This window comes from Panthera pardus, unplaced genomic scaffold (genome assembly GCF_024362965.1).
Source record: "Panthera pardus isolate Hobbes unplaced genomic scaffold, ASM2436296v1 HiC_scaffold_17, whole genome shotgun sequence".
Lineage (NCBI taxonomy): Eukaryota > Metazoa > Chordata > Mammalia > Carnivora > Felidae > Panthera > Panthera pardus.
In genome coordinates this window covers 114,867,991-114,883,719 of record NW_026526732.1, presented here as the reverse complement: position 1 = coordinate 114,883,719, position 15,729 = coordinate 114,867,991, and the positions used below count along the sequence as shown (strand labels likewise).

At 41.1% G+C, this 15,729-nt stretch overlaps 1 protein-coding gene and 1 pseudogene across 8 annotated transcripts in view; both read left to right on the top strand.

Moving 5' to 3' along the window:
- CDKAL1 (CDK5 regulatory subunit associated protein 1 like 1) overlaps positions 1-15,729 on the top strand; it is a 706,407-nt gene that overhangs the window by 134,934 nt on the left and 555,744 nt on the right. The gene's annotated exons all lie outside the window — the stretch shown is intronic.
- LOC128777705 (60S ribosomal protein L9-like) lies at positions 9,978-11,054 on the top strand (annotated as a pseudogene).

Sequence of the window (15,729 nt, the reverse complement as noted above, 5' to 3'; positions counted from 1 at the left end):
TGGTTATCTGTTACTTTGGTTTTCATTAAAAGAATTAGAACATTTTTCTTCATTTTCAGTGCTTTGGAACACTTTATAGATTACCCGAAGTATCTGTCTTTAAAGACTTGGTAAGAAGTGAGAAAAAGCCCTGTGAATTCATCTGGACCTTTTGATTTTTGTGGGATGGCTTCTAAATTAATTTCTGTATAATTTCTATGGAAATTGGTCTACTTATTATTTTTTTAATTTTTTTTTTTTTAATTTTTGGGAGAGAGCACAAGCAGGGGTGGGGCAGAGAGAGAGGGGGACAGAGGATCCAAGCCTGATGTGGGGCTTGAACTCACAAACTGGGAGATCACGACCTGAGCCGAAGTTGGATGCTCAACTGACTGAGCCACCCTGGCATCCCTGGGAATTGGTCTGTTTAAAAAGCTTTCTTCTCTAATAGGTGCATTTTTTTTTTTTTTTTTGTAATATGTGGTCCTGTAAAAATGTATCCATATCATCTTGCCTTTCAAGTTTATTTGCATAGAAATCTGCAAAAGTGATCTCTGTAATTTTAAAACAGTTTTTTTGGTTTTTATGATATTTTTCCTTTTCATTTTTTATTTGGTATATTTGCATTTTTTCTTTTCTTTTTTGTTTACTTTGTTCTCTTGTTTTTGAGCTAGGTATTTAACTCTTTTATTGTTTCATTTTTACTGATAACTGTTCAGTACAGATTTTCTTCTCACTGCTTAAATGTATTCCAGAGATTCTGATGCATCATGTACTCAAGATCACTAATTCTCTAATTTCAATCTGTATTTCCCTTTTCACCCAAGAGTTGTTCAGAGGAAGATTTAAAAAGCAATTTTGAGATTTATTGCATTATACTCAGACAGTATTGTTTGAATTTTTCTACTTTAAAGAGCTTACTGCTATGATACTTTCTTTGTGATTTATTATGTCATTGGTTTATGTGAATGTTCAATGAATCCTCGAGAAGGTGTGATTCTCTATAAATAGGCATAGCATTCAATGTAGATCTATAGGGTGTACGTTACTAATTGTATATAAGCCTTCAGCTACATTTGTTCGTGCATGTGTATGTGCTTGATTTTTCTTATGTGGAGAGTGTATTAAAGTCTCATCTTCTCTGTACATTTCTTCTAACGTCAGCCTAAATTAAGAGGCAAAGTGAGGCAAGCTCAAATTACCAGAAATTAAAGTTGTGTGGGAATAGCAGAGGAATTACAGGTTGGCAAATGTATGCTGCAGCGAGCTGTAGGCAGGTTCTCTCAAGTGTTTGGGGTGGGCTGTATTTATAGGCAAGGAGTGCAGAGAGGAGGAAGTCAAGCCACGGTCCAAGCAGTATGTTCATTGGTTTGAGGATCGGGAGAGATTCTTGGAGGCTATTCATTGGACAGGAGATAAATCTGTGTTTTCTGTAAATCAGGCGTTTACTGGAAATGTCTCTCAGCTCCCTTTTTCTGAGGGTTCTTTAGTGACATTCTCCATTTCACATCATCTGGTGCCATTTTTATTTTATTTTTTTGTTTATTTATTTATTTTGAGAGATAGAGAGGGAGGGAGAGTGTGCATGCAAGTGAGATCAGGGGAGCGTCAGAGAGAGGGAGAGAGGATCCCAAGCAGGCTCAGTGCTGTTAGCGTGGAGCCCGATGTGGGGCTCGATCTCATGAACTGTGAGATCATGACCTGAGCCGAAACCGAAGAGTCGGACACTTAACCGACTCAGGTGCCCCTCATCTGGCTCCATTTTAGATTGAAATCCTTTCACCCTTGCAACTTGTGTTTAGTTTCATGAGCGTAGTTACAACATTGTTTGGCGCATGGATATTTGTAAGTGTTAAAATTTCGTTGTCAATTGTGGTTTTAGAATTAAAGTGTTTTTTTCATATTTAATCCTTTTGGCTTGAGTTCTACTTTGCTCTCTTTTTCCTGTTACACCATTTATATCCCTTTATTTTAGCCATTCTGAACTATGCTTAAGATATGTCTCTTGTATGTAGCATTGAAATCTTGTTGCTTTGTTGATACTATTGGTAAATTTGGTCTCAAGTCTGTGGTGATAATTTTTAAGTATATGTTACTTGATATTTGCTGTGTTTCCCTATGAGATGTATACATATATTTTAATTAATAAGCTGTTATTTAGGAACACTTGTATTATTCGGTGGTTACCTTTGTCTTTATACCTTTTAAATGGCTGTATTGCTCTGTTATATATTTAATCATTTACCCTTTGTCATGTTAGTTTAATGGTACCCTTTAACTTCTGACTTTTGGCAACCAATGAACTTATTTTACTTTCTCACCTCCTTTCCCATTTCTTCACTTTTTTTTTTTTTGCTTTGTTTGTTTTATCACTGCCTCTAACATTAGCACATTAATCTTCCAACTTTCAGAGCTTAACATCTCCACCTTTATTTTAATCTTCAGTCTACTGTTATGTGTACGGATGGCCTTCTCACTCTTTTTGCTGAAATTTCCCTAGTCATTTGTTGGGTGGATTAAGCCCAACCTCTGGTAGATTACTCAAGAAGGGATAGTGATTCTTATATGTTTAAAACTGTTTTTTAAAAGGCACTCAGGGGCGCCTGGGTGGCGCAGTCGGTTAAGCGTCCGACTTCAGCCAGGTCACGATCTCGCGGTCCGTGAGTTCGAGCCCCGCGTCAGGCTCTGGGCTGATGGCTCGGAGCCTGGAGCCTGTTTCCGATTCTGTGTCTCCCTCTCTCTCTGCCCCTCCCCCGTTCATGCTCTGTCTCTCTCTGTCCCAAAAATAAATAAAAAACGTTGAAAAAAAAAAAAAAAAAATAAAAGGCACTCATACTTGAAGGACAGCTTGGTTGGGTATAAAATCCATTATTCATACTTTCTTTCACTGAATTTCTAAAAACAGTGCTGTTCTGTTGTTGCCTTGCATTGTATTTTGCTTTAGACAACTCTGATGCCAGTTAAATTTGTTTGCCTCTGTTCATTATTTTATCTTTTTTGTTTGTTTGTTTGTTTTTTGAGATTTTCCTTATCTTTGAAGCCTAAGAGTTTTCTGTGTTTGGGAGTGATTGTTCCAGGTGCATTGACACTTTCAGTCTGTAGATTCAGATCTTCTTTTATTTCTGCAAATTTTTCTTGGATTATAGTTTATTTATTGGTTCTATTCCCCCCTCTTTTTTTTTTTTTTCCTCTTTTGCTCAGACTCCAGTTTTAGGAATGTCATTCCTTCTTTCCTGCTTTCTAGTTCTACCACTTCTCTCTGACATTTTTTTCCTTCTTTCTTTATCTGATTTTCATTTTCTTGACTGTTTTGCTGCATTTCTTCAATACTCCCTGTTAAATTTTCATTAGAGTTTTAGAATGGATCTTTATATTTAGATGGGATCATTTTGGGGTAGGCTGGTTGGGAGGGCTCTTTGAAGGCATAAGTCTAACTCAGATGAGTTCTGCAGTATTTATTCATAGTCATTAAGAGAAGAATATTCCATACATAGCAGAAAAACACTAAAAATTCTATTCTTACTAGTAACCACCATTCCGTTTCCAGCTCTCTTTCAGGCAAGACCTAAGTTTATTACTAGGAATGGAAATTATATGTGGGTAGTGTTTTGTTCTGTTTGGAACTAGTTGACCAAAGGTTCATTGTGATCCAAGGTGGTGGATAGAGTAAATGGATTATTTTCCAGTTAGTAACTTGTGGATATGAAGTCAAGTGAGACTGAGTGGCATCCTTGTCTGTGGTCTACCCCACCTTGTAGAATAGACTACTGTGTGGGGAGACCCTTTTAGCCAGTTTTTGAGCAAATGTTGCCACTCATTTCTTATGCATTGGACACTATGAGAGGCACTGGGGCCATAAACCCCGTCCTCAGCTGAAAATAAGCCTCTTGAGAGGAGATCTTTAAATAGAGTGCTATTCTGTGTTAAATGGCTTATAGGGAGACTGAGGTGTAATTAAATTGCATCGTTGCTGAAAGATGAATGAGTATTGCTGTTGAAATTTATTGGAGGAACATCTTTTAGAATATAATAATATTATCAATTCTGTTGAATTTTAAAACCTTTTTATTTTGGAAAAGTTCTAGTCTCCCAAGCATTGGTGTTTTTTAAAAAAAATATGACATTAGGGGTGCCTGGCTGCCTGAGTCGGTAAAGCATGGGACTCTTGATCTCGGGCTCATGAATTCGAGCCCCACGTTGGGCATAGAGATTGCTGAAAACAATATGACGTTATAGTTGAAGTTAGTTTTCTTACAAATACTTACCAAATGAAGAAAAAGTGAGGGTGAATTTCATGCCAGTAAACCACTATTTGCAGTGTTTGATTCTTTACCCTCCTTGCTTAAACCGCAACTGTTCTAGAAGACTAGTCTTTTTTTAAAGATGGTTAAAACTAGGACAGGTTGTCACTTGTCTGGAATTGTTCTTTTAATAAGCAAGACTTTATGAAGACTGAATGTTGTCTGTCACTGTCTACATCGGTAATTCTCTTTATTCTGATTGAAAGAAAATCTTTACTTCCTGCAAGTAGCTTTATATAGAAATCTGGCACAACAGAACACTTTTGGATCAAATCTCATGCCTTCAGAAACATTGAAAAATGTAATTTAACAATGATTCTGTTCAGCAAGGTGAGGCTGTTCATAACAGGGCAGCATTTAAACCTGTGTTTCTTGTTGGCCCGTCTGCAAAGAGATAGCTTGTTTTGTCATCAGACAACATCGGGATGTGATTTTAAAGAAAAGAACAGTTTTTGATACTGATGGTACTGCTTAATACCTTAAATGAACAATCAGCATTTTGTGAGAAACGGAAAACCAGGTTAGGAAGGTACATGGTTTCAGTTTGTTGCATCACATTGGTTGGGGGTATTTAGTTCAAGCCTCTTTCCTGGTGGCCCACCTCAGCTCAGTTCTTTTAGTGTTGTCCTAATTGCACGTACGGTTCTTTGAAAAGATGGCCTCTCTGGGTAGACGAATCCCTGTAAGGAACGTTACAGAAAGTTGTTAAAATAACTCCTCTAAGTGTGATCTGGAGTCTGAACTGTTTCTAGGTAGCAGCTGACCTTTAGGAAATCCAGGGTGCTTATTTGTGTGTCTTCCTCGCTTCCCCCCACCCCCCCCCCCCAACTCTGTCACTGGGCAGGCTCGAATCAGTATCTGCCTGCATCTAAATTTTGTGCTCTTTCCATTTTATTATGCTTTGCAAATTTGTTGAATTCCTCCTCTATGGCCGACATTGTGTTAGAGGCCAGGCATTAAAAAAATACTGTCATTTACTTGATGGGAAAGACGGTATGCCGGTTACAGTTAAATGTTTCTCTGCCCCAGATTCGACCTTGATGGGACCAGAACCTGACCCTGTGAGAGTTCTCCCTTGTTAGCCGCTGCAGTATTAGCTTTGTCAATAGAGGGCGCTAGAGAGAAGTTGAAAGGTGGGAGCTGTGGGAGAACTCCTCTCTGGGTTCCTTTGCTCCTTCCTTTTTTTCCTTCCCTGAAGGAGCCTGCGGTGGGTGCCTGGAAGGTCTGGGGTGGCTCAGGGGACAGCCCGCCTCCTTTCTGTGATACTGCAGGCCACATCCCTCAGGAAACTCTGGTTCCAGCTGCACAGTTCCATTTGTGCCTGCCTGATGTTCCATTCCTTCTCTGACTGGATAACATTGATTTTTTTTTTTTTTTTTATCATCTAGATCTAATAGCACTTCTCTCTTAGAGTCTTCCTTAAACTTCCAGCCCCAGTTTCATTTCCTAACTTGTACTTCTTTAAAGAAGCCTATATGTAAATGGCGCCTGGGTGGCTCAGTGGGTTAAGTGTCCTACTCTTGGTTTTGTCTCGGGTCATGATCTCACGGTTCATGAGTTCGAGCCCCACGTCGGGCTCTGTGCTGACAGCTCACAGCCCGGAGCCTGCTTCGGATTCCGTGTCTCCCCCTCCCTCTGTCCCTCCCCTGTGCACTCTCTCTGTCTCAAAATAAATAACCTTAAATAAAGCAGCCTATATTTACCATAGCTGTATTATCCTTTTAGAGCGTATTCTAATTTTTAGTTGGCTTGTATTTTTCTCTTCCTGAAAACTGCCAGCTCTTGCTTATGTCTGTATACCTGGTGTGTGGCATAGCCTCTTGAGTGCTCCCTGAATGGATTTAAATCCTCTGTTACACTCTTTACTGCTTGCTTCTGCCTAGTGAATGTTGTTTCTGAAGGAAAATAATAGCTCTCCTTTACTGAGTAATGGGCAAGGCATGTCTGCATACTCTGTCTTATTTAACCTTATTTTATTTTAAACTTGAGAAACAGGTGTGTTTAGAGGGGTTAAGTATCTTGCCCCCAGGTTTACATGGCTAGGAAGTGATTGAGTTGGGTTTTTGGTTTTTTTTTTTTTTTTACACATGGGTCTGTCCCACTTTAAAGACCCTTAAATGTAAAGAAGATGTTAAAATTTAAACAAGTTTTTATATGTTTCTCTCTCTCACTTTAAAAAAATTTGGTATGTTCCTAATGTTTCTTTTCATTCTAGTTGGCCTAGTTCCATTAGAGTGTCACACAGTCCAGCATTTAACAAATTCCTGGTTTTATCTGTACTTAGAGATGCATCTGTTAGCAGAAAGTTTCTTATGGGTAGTGTCTTGTCCTCTTCAAAGTTGGAATTAATAAAATGGTTCTTTCAGCTCTCACAGTTATTTTTAGGGAAAGACTATCGCAGAGGAAAAAAACCATAATGTCCATTTTATGACTGTTGTATAATTCCACCTGGAGATGAATGGTGTTTTCCGAGTCATTGATTGTTGTCTGTTAAAGGTTTATGTTGTGACATTGATTTTCCAAGTCATAGATACTTTATCCAGGAATCATTCAAAATTGAATGATAAGAAATACTGTTTTTATTGTATAAGGCTTATGTTTTATAAAGCTAGTCTTAGTGTTAAATAGTAGCTGATTTTTTGAAATATCGTTGGTTGATCCATAGACTTTAAAAAATATATTTTTTTATTTTTGAGACAGAGAGCAAGTAGGGGGAGGGGCAGAGAGAGATGGAGACAGAGAATCCCAAGCAGGCTCCAAACTGTCAGCGCAGAGCCCCACATGGGGCTCGATCTCATGACCATGAGATCATGACCTGAGCTGAAATCAAGAGTTGGTCCCTTAACCTACTGAACCACACAGGTGCTCCAATCCATAGACTTTTTAAACCGTTTTTCTTCCCAGTTATAAAATAGTAGCTTGCAGGTTGTAGAACATTTGCAAAATACAGTTTAAAAGTCACCTAAACTCCTTATGTGGAAGTTACTATGGTTAACGTGTTGGCATATGACTTCCCAATCTTTTTTTTTTTTTTTTTTTGTACTGGTTTCTCTTTTACACAGATGAAACTGTTTTTAGTATTTTTGTATCCTACTTGAAAAAAAAAAACAGTTGAGTGTGTTACATGGTACAATACTAATTTTAAATGGCTACATAATGTTTCATCTTACAGATCTGTAATGTATGTACATTTTTTTTTGGCCAGGGACTTAGATTTTATCTAGTTTGTCACTTACAACAATAAATATGTTATAACCATCAAATAAACAACATGTTTGGTTATATGTCTCTGTGTTCATCTCTGGTTATTATATATTTTGAAAGTAGATCAGATTCCCAAAGGTGGAACTTAGGGTCAGTGCGTGAGCTTTTTAAGAATTCAGGATACATTTTGTCTCATTGTTCTCTAGACAAAATGTATCAATCAGCCTCCTACCAGTTGTGTATCAGAGTGAGGGGGAGATGCTTTTCCCTTCTGTGTTTTTGGAATTACAGATTTTGTCTTTGCTAATTTAATGGGAATTGGGATGATAGCTCCTTGTTGTAATATGTATTTCTTTGATTATCAGTGTAATTAACATGTTTATATTTACTTGGGCCTGTTACCATTTACCTCGTGTTTATTATAGACGATGTTTTTCAAGTGTACTCCTGTGAGCTTCTTGTATGTTGATAATCAAGTGTAAGAGGACTTTTAAAGTCAGGACTTCTTTACCGTGCTCATGAAAACAGTAATCAAGAATAAGTTTTACCTTCAGATCTTGAGAAAAGGTTATGCAGATCTGATGTGAATTCATTTAATGATATTACAATGTGCCCACCATTGTCTCCTTTAGGACTTTTATCAGCTTATTAAAAAAAGAAGTCAAGATCAAATATGTTTTTGAAATAAAATGAACTATTTACTTCTCCAAGGGAATAGACAGTAATGACTCTGGAATTCTTTAGGAACTACGGGTAAGATGCTTGATAACCACCCCAAGAGGTTTTGTGGTTCCCATTAGTAAGCTAGTGTTTGTTGTGCTGTCTCTTGTCTCGGGCTCTCTGCACCTCTTCCCGAATCCTTGGACAAGTTCCTGCAGAAAATAGGAGTTCCTAGTGGTGCCCTCTGGGCCGGCAGATCGTGAGCAGGCCGCGCTGCGGAGCGCAGATGCGCGTGCAGATGGCGTGGGGGGGGCCAGCCTGCCTTCTGCCGGGCGCTGCTGGAGAAGGTGATTGATGATCCAGCTGACTCCGCATAATGGTCCGAGGCAAGGGGAGCGGGAGTCCCAGGCTAAGTGAAAGTCAGAGCTGGCGGAACAGACTTGCACACTTGATGTGGTCTGCAGTCTTAGCGAACTTCCTCACCAGCACTCTTAGCCCCTGGCCTCAGCGCTCGCCGTTTTGTCTCCTGGCCTCCTCTCTGGCCTGCATCTGCATTCAGAGGGAGGTGACAATCCTAGCTCTAGAAGGGGCTGGACGCAGCCATCCTGAGTTAGAGAGGGTATTTGGATGCTGACACGGTGGAGCGTGGGCTCTGACTCAGTGTCCAGGTGGCTGATTATGTGCCTCAGTCTTCCGTTTCTTCTCTTCCCTCGTAGCGGACTCCAAGATGGGGTGTCATACCCAGGAGTTCATGGATAAGAACACTGGTTTTGCTTGCTGTCAGTACTAGGACCCTGGGACAGGTACAGAGGATTACGGTCTCCCTATTAGGAGTTTTTGTTGTTTTCTTTTTTTTTTTTTCTCTAAGTCAGACTTAATAGAGTACATACAGCGGCATGAATTTGAGGACGGTTCACGCTCTTTCTTGGCCAGGGTTTTACTCTGAATTTAAAAATGTCAAAATGACTGAGGACTTCAGGAGTGGCTAGCCACATAGCATCAGTCTGTTATTTAAGCTCAGAGTTCTCCTGGAGTTCTATTATCTGTTTTAGGCAGTTTTCTGTTTGGAGTCCCAAACATCAGGAGATCTTGTGAATTCTGTCTACAACCAATAAATAAGTATAATTTGTGTCTGGTTTTCTTCATCTTCTTTATTTATTTGCAAATTTTATTTTACGTGAGCAGGGTAAAGGAGTAGAGAGAGAGAGAGAGAGAGAAGAGAGAGAGAGAGAGAGAGAGAGAGAGGGAGGGAGGGAGGGAGGGAGGGAGGGAGGGGGAGAGAGAATCTTAAGCAGGCTCCATGCCAGTTCAGAGCCCGATGCAGGGCTTAGTCTCATGACTCTGGGATCATGACCTGAGCTGAAATCAAGAGTCGACCACCCAACTGACTGAGCCACTCAGGACCCCTTTCTTTACTTCTTTTAATTGCTTATCTGTAATGTCCAAAACTGTTCTGGGCTTTTGATTTGGCATTCTGCAGAATTCCCGTCTGAGTCACAGAGGGGTGAGTTATTTTTTGGAACTCTGAGACTTCACTATTCTCATGGTTTGAAAATCCTGAAGCCTATGGTGAAAACCACTGTGGAAAGCTCACTGACTGGGAGTATCAGCTCTGAGACTTGATAGTAATGATCGTTGTTGCATTCCCCCCCCACTTAGGACAAATTATTTTTTGAAAATTCAAAAAGTGGTGGTGTTTTTAGCAGGCCAGAACATGAGTCGTTCTTTAGTGAAATCTGAATAAATCTGGAAAACCAGTATTTTGAAGGGTCACAATGAAGAGAAAGTGGGAGCTGCCAGCAGTGTTAAGAAGTTACAATAAAGCCAGAACTTTCCGCAGAGCAAGGGATCAGATCTCCGTGACCATCGGAGGCCGTGGCCCTTCACATTCCCAGACAGCCTCTCACTTGGCGTCCTCTGTTCTCATTTCCTTGACAAATATTTTAAGTGTGCAACTACTTATGCCTTTTCTGGTTAGTCTGAAATGCTGACCATCCCGATAATTTATCCACTTGAGATAAGGTAATTCTTGTTACTCAGATCAGGTCACTGAAATCCCTGAGACTGAATGTGTAGAACTCTCTTCTAGCTCTTTGCCACATCTACCGTGAGAATGAACACCAGTCTCAGCAAGGAGACTGTCAGCATCACTCTGAAGGGCTGCACTGTTGTTGTGACAGTCCCCAGGGGAACCCTGCGGGGGGACTTCAGTCACATCAGTGTAGAGGTCAGTCTCCCTGGAAAGAAAAAGGAGGGGCTCTGAGTTGACCAGTGGTGGGAAATAGTGTGAACAGTAGCCGATTCGTTCCTACCTGTAGTCATGTACAGAACGTGGTCAAGGGCCTTATTCTGGGCTTCTGTTACAGGATGAGGTCTGTGGATGCTCACTTCCCCGTCAACGTGGTTCTTCAGGAGAATGGTTTCTCCTGTTGAAATCTGGAATTTCTCAGGTGAAAAAAATGCATCTCTGGGGTTCAGATGAGGCCAAGGTGTTGCTTGTTCAGTATCTCAGGCCCAGAAAGATGAGTTAGTTCTTAAAGAAAATGACATTGAGGTGGTCTCAAACTCAGCTGCTTTGTTTCAGCAAGCCACAACAGTTCAACACAAGGATACCAGAAAATTTGTGGATGGCATCTGTTTCTGAAAAAGGAGCAGTTCAGCAGGCTGATGAGTAAGATCTAAGCCGTCCGGCTACAAAAATAGCAAGATGCTGGATCAATTTCAGACTTTGTGATACTTTAGACATGCAGTGAAAGCTGTATTGATTGGGGCTTTTTAAAAAAAAATTAATTTTTTTTAATGTTTGTTTTTGAGACAGAGACAGAGTACAAACAGGGGAGGGGCAGAGAGAGAGAGTGAGAGAGGGAGACAGAATCTGAAGCAGGCTCCAAGCTCTGAGCTGTCAGCATAGAGCCCAATGCGGGGCTTGAACCCATGAACCGTGTGTGTGATCATGACCTGGGCTGAAGTCCGAGGCTCAACCGACTGAGCCACCCAGGCGCCCCAGGGCTTTTTTTTTTTTAAAAAAAACAGAAACAAGTAACAGAACTCTCAGCTATTTAATCTTTGTGTGTGTTTTATCAAGAGAAAGAAGAACCACCGATTTCCTCTCTCCCAGAAACACAGAGTGAAGAATTGGACAAATGACCAAGTCATCTTTCCATATAGATGTGTTTCTTCCAGGGGCAAATGTTCTGTACTTACTGCTTCTTCGTCAATGCATCTCTTGTCGATGTGCTCCTAGCACGACATGCACCTCTTTCCCATGACTTCCTGAAAGGTCAAGGCCACAGAAGTAGTATCGCCTCCTCTTGTCACGTCTCATCCATTTGATGAGGATGCTTGAAGTCCAACACTAAAAGCTTTGCATAAGACTTAGTTAAACTTGAATTTGGAGGTGCTTACATCAGAAAAGTGCCTTGTTTAATTGACTTGGAAATAGTCCTGCTGGGCGCGAGTCTTGTTTCAGAACCCACAGCTACTTTCCTAGGAGCCCCGGTTTTGAGAGCTCTGGATGCAGGGAGAGCCCCTTCAGGTGCATAGAGGAGAGGAGTGGGCATCTCCACCTGTGCATCAGGATGCCATTCTCTGAGTTGTGCAGAGAAGCTTCACTCCCACATCTTGTGCATATTCTCCATGTTTATATTAATTTGTTGCTGAGCATCAGCTGGGCAGAGGTAACAGGGGCCGTACTCATGTTGACGCCGTGGCTGGAGCTGTCCCTTCACCCTTGCTCCAAACAGCTCTTGGAGGTAATGAAATGTGTCCTGAATCCTTGTGCTGAAATCCAGAAAAACCAGAATGAAGGCCTTTTTCAGTGCTTGTCACCTCTGGTGAAAAAAGTAGGAAACGTTTTTAAGTCCCAGCTTAATGGAGAGCTGCTTCTTTCCTGACCAGTAATTTTGAAAGATGGAGATACATGGTGTGTGTTTTTAAGGACAGTGTCTGGGCAAACATCAAGTTGTACTCGGCCTTCAGAACTGGATGTTCTTATGCTTCTAGACACAATTTGATACTGATAGGAATACCTAGACTTGTTTCTCAGAAGGTATCTACGACATCTAGCCGCCCGTCCAGTGGCCCTTTAACACCTGGGCGAAGGGCTCCCTCTCTAAACCATCCTCCGGGACTCCTGCAACGATCAGTCCGTCCACGTGTTCGTGACTACATACGGTTTTCTTTTGGAGCTGAGCTCAGCTGTCAGGTGACAGTCGAAGAACATGGTGTTTCTACACCAGAGGGGGCTTCTGTGTCTTCGCATCTGCTAATTCACGTGCTCCGTCTGGTTTCCTGACCGTCGATCCTGCTGCTGCTTCCACCGTTTGTTTGTTCACCTGTTTGTTCTCTGGCCGTGCACATATGTACCCTGGATTGCCACGCGCTCTGCAAGATGCCGTGCGCAAGCCTTCCTGGTTTCCACTGATACTTTATTGCGGTGAAATACGCATAACGTACGATCGACCGATGTAACCGTTTTTAAATGTACATTCAGTACATTCACATTGCATCACCACTACCCACGTCTGGAACCTTCTCATCATCCCGAACTGGAACTCTACCCATTGGACAATGACTCCTGATTCCCCCCTCCTCCCAGTAATCCCAGTAATCCCAGTAATCCCAGTAATCCCTGTAATCCCTGTAATCCCTATTTTCTATTTTCTGTTGTATGAATTTGACAGTTCCACATACCTCAGATAAGTGGGTTCATTGATATTTTAAAAATAGATCTGAAACAATCATGCCACGTTTCTCAAATTCATGGCCTAACTTGCCAGTTGAGTTTGTATTTCTTCTTGCAGCTGTGGCCCTGAAGGCACTCCTCATTGACCGGCCAGCCAGGCGCCAGACAGAAAGACCTGGGGAGACCCCACAAATGATGGGCCTTCCTCCTTTTAATGAAGACTGATGCCGAGGAGTCCTCTGAAATTGACATAGCATTCTTCCCCATAGTTGTTTATCTCTTGTGACAACAGTATTGTGCTTACAGAAACGGGGAGGGTTTCAGGTTACTTGGCTGTTACCTATGCCCCAAGGCAAGGCTCTGAGAGTTCTTAAGGGTAGACTGGGAATTCTTTTTTAAAAACATTTTTTTTTTTTTTTAAACGTTTATTTGTTTTTGAGACAGAGAGAGACAGAGCATGAACCGGGGAGGGGCAGAGATAGAGGGAGACACAGAATCGGAAGCAGGCTCCAGGCTCTGAGCCATCAGCCCAGAGCCCGACGCGGGGCTCGAACTCACATACTGTGAGATCGTGACCTGAGCTGAAGTCGGAGGCTTAACCGACTGAGCCACCCAGGTGCCCCTGTCTCTCTCTCTCTCTCTCTCTCTCTTAAAAATAAATAAAAATGAAAAAAAAAAATCAGACAGCTAACAGCATCTGAAATTACTGAAGGAAACAAAATCTATTCTTGAGAAAACAAAAAATTAGGAGTTAGTTGAACACCAAGGACCTCTTCCTTTGGTTGTCTCTAAAGCTAGTACACAGACATTTTTACTTTGAACTCTCTTTTTATCTCTGTCCTTCATTTCATGCTTGGATTAAGGGGAAAATACAGAGTTTTTATTTTTTTTTAAGTGTTTTAAATATTTTAGCATTATTTAAATTTTGACTAGATAGCTCTAAAATGATTTCTAATGTAAGATCTATTAAGTTGAAAGATATTATCATGGAATAAGAACTTATATGGCATTTGAATCAGTAGTGTAAACCTCTTATTAACTTCTTACAAGTAATCCATGATCCTGTCTGCCGCTCGTTTTCTTTCCAGCTTTTCCCAGTTAGGCCCGGACTCAAACAGTATGTGTTAAGGAATGTTGCGTATGATGTGAGCACCCATTCATAGTGTTCATTTGTAATAAATGACAACATGTTCCATGTTTGCTCGTGAGGATTAAAAAGAATTGCTGTGTATTGCTGTATCAGAAGTTGGACTACTGAGGTGATAAATCTAAGCTTTGGCAGCATTTCCGGTGACTGTCTAGAACGTTATTTCCTTGTACCAGTTCACTCAGGATGAAGAAATATGCACCAAAGAGGCACAAAAGGAGGAAGACTGGTCCCTCTCTTCCAGGGCTGGATGAACTGGAAGCTAGGTGATAGAGTACAAACACTCGTGTGAAGGTCCTGGAACACATGGCTGAAATGACTGACTTTGTTTGAAAAAACAAAACAAAACAAAGCAAAACCAAACCCCACTGAGATGGACACGTCATTCAATCTTTAGGTGGAACGGTTTGTCATCAAAGAAATGCACTGTGCATCGTTGTTTGAAAATAATGGCTTCCCGAAGACAGTTTTGGTGTCTGTTTTGGGCGAGATGTTTGAAGTGTGAAGCGGATGGTGTTTCCTAATATTTACCTTTCAAAACCAGATAAAATTGCACGTGGTATTTAAGATGAAACTAGAAGGCTGCTTTTTCGGGGAAAATACAAATTGTGTAACTTAAAGGAAAACTGATTTTAGTCGGAAAAAAGCAGTAGTTGGTTGGCTGTTGTTTTCTCAGGGCTATGGTTTTAATGAGTTTTGAGTCACAGATTATCTTAATAATCTTACAAAACCCAAGGACATTCTCCTCCTACTGGAAAGAGGCACATACGCAAACATGTGAAGTTTTCATACAGTTTCAGTTACATTTTTGGAAGGCCGTACATGGATATCAAGTTTGGAACTCTTTGTTCTTCTTCCTTCTTCTAATGTTTATTTATTTATTTATTTTGAGAGAGAGGGGGTGGTGGAGAGAGAGAGAGAGAGAATGAATGAATGAATGAATGAATGAATCCCAAGCAGGCTCTGTGCTGTCAGTGCAGAGCCCGAGATGGGCTCCCACAACTGCGAGATCATAACCTGAGCTGAAATCAAGAGTCGAGGCTTAACCGACTGAGCCACCCGGGCGCCCGTTGAAACTCTTTCTAGAAGGACTGTGGTGAATTGACATAAGTCAGCTTTGTCATTCACAACACGTAGTTTTTGCCAAACAAGTTCAAGGTGGGGGAGGTACCTCTCTGCAAAACTCACCATATTCTTTTCACACAAAGATATCTATTAATCATTCGTCAGTGAATCTAGCTCAGACAAATTAATACAGCTTGCTACATAAGCTTGATGAACATTCACATCTCTGTGCTTTTAGGTGCCTTCACTACCACTCTGTATGAAAGGTTTGTCTAGGCAGACACAGTGACGTTTTGCAAGTAGGATTCTGTTACCTTTATATTCAACATTAGGCAACAGAGAATCCCCCTAAACTCATGACTGGGCAACAGGACTTTTAAAAGATTAAGTTTTGGGAGCCGTCTCTAAGGGTGAAGGCTTCTTAGGCTGTGTTCATTCAGAAGTGTGTAGTGTCGGGGTGACTCAGTCGGTTAAGCAACTGACTTCGGCTCAGGTCAGGATCTCATGGTTCGAGGGTTTGAGCCCTGCATCGGGCTCTCTGCTGACAACACAGAGCCCACTTCGAATCCTGTTTCTCTCTCTCTCTCTGCCCCTTCTCTGCTCACTTTCCTTCTCCAAAATAAAATAAACAAACAAAAAAAGTATGTAATGTCTCTGAATATTCTAGTCAGTCTTCATTTCTTGAATAC